Source organism: Tachyglossus aculeatus, chromosome 2, assembly GCF_015852505.1.
Source record: "Tachyglossus aculeatus isolate mTacAcu1 chromosome 2, mTacAcu1.pri, whole genome shotgun sequence".
In the NCBI taxonomy this organism is placed as follows: Eukaryota; Metazoa; Chordata; class Mammalia; order Monotremata; family Tachyglossidae; genus Tachyglossus; species Tachyglossus aculeatus.
Window position 1 is genome coordinate 49,248,434 of NC_052067.1, and position 1,411 is coordinate 49,249,844.

General features: G+C 43.4%; 1 non-coding gene across 1 annotated transcript; it reads right to left on the reverse strand.

Annotated features, from left to right (window-relative positions):
- Positions 1 to 946: 946 nt before the first annotated feature.
- Positions 947 to 1,084, reverse strand: LOC119925005. Its single transcript, XR_005449677.1, has one exon. It is a non-coding gene; the product is annotated as a small nucleolar RNA SNORA7 (small nucleolar RNA).
- Positions 1,085 to 1,411: the final 327 nt, after the last annotated feature.

Genomic DNA, 1,411 nt, shown 5'->3' on the forward strand with positions numbered 1-1,411 from the left:
CCTGAAGGGAATCTAGGTAGACAAGGAGGAACAGCGTGGCATAGACAGCTGTAGCTTCCGGATGTCAGAGAACCCCAGGAGCAGGAATTCAGCCACCGTGGAGATGTTGGACATTTCTGGGAGATGATGCTGACTCCCTGGAAAGGAGGAGGGGAATTTCAATTTAGAAACATTGGCATTTCCTCCAGACTCTAAGTTTCTTTTGGGCAGTTAACACTTTTACAAATTATATCTTATTGTAATTTCTCAAGCAATTAGTCCAGTGCTCTACACACTGTAAGTGATCAATGCATATGATTGATTCCCAGTTTAATAAATAAAGCAGCTGTATTCATTGATCACCTATTGTGTTCAATAGCATTGATACATGTAGAGTTATGAACACATTAATCAATAGCTCAATGGTAGTTACTGAATAGCACTGTAATAAGTGCTTGGGAGAATTCAATCCAACTGACTTGGCAGAACTTTTCCTGCCCACCAGAAGGCAACAGTCTAGTTGGTAGACTATGCATACCACAAATGCATAATAAATACAATGGATTGATCGCATCGATTAAGTAATCAACACTAATTCCTTTTGGAGTTTGCCAGCTTAGAACAGTGCTTCACACATAGTGAGCCCTAAACAAATAGCATCATCATCATTATTAAATCAATCTGTTGTATTTATTTGCCAGCTGTAGTGTTCAATAGTATTAATATGTGCAGTGGCCTGGCATGTCTTGACATGCTGCCGATTTGACTCCGACCCATAGCGACTCTATGGACGCATCTCTCCCGGAATGTCTCACCTCCACCTGCAAGCGTTCTGGTACTGTAACCATAGAGTTTTCTTGGTAAAAATAGAGAAGTGGCTTACTATTACTTTCCCCCACCCAGTAAACCTGTATCTCCACCCTCGACTCTCTCCACTGCCAGTATTGACCAAATTAGATGCGTTTAGAATAGCAGCAGATTGCCCTCCACTCGCTAGCTACTGCCCAAGCTAGGAATGGAATGGGTATCCCTCTGCCTGACTCTCCCTCCCTTGGCTGAGACTGGTAGAGTACTGGAAACACTCCAGGTGTGATCCTGAGAGGGGGCAGGGGTATGTACCCATCAGCTGATCAAGCAATGGTATTTACTGAGCACTTATGGCTCAGTCTTATTTCCCATTTTACAGATGCAGTATTTGAGGCACAGAGAAGCAAAGTGCCTTGCCCAACGTCACCTAGCAGACCAGGGGCAGAGTCACGATTAGAACCCAGATCCCCGAGCTCCTTATTGGGTAGGGATTGTCTCTATCTGTTGCCGAATTGTATTTTCCAAGAGCTTAGTACAGTTCTCTGCACATGGTAAGTGTTCTATAAATATGATTGGATGAATGAATGAATAGCAGAGACAGAATTAGAACCCAGGTCCTCTTACC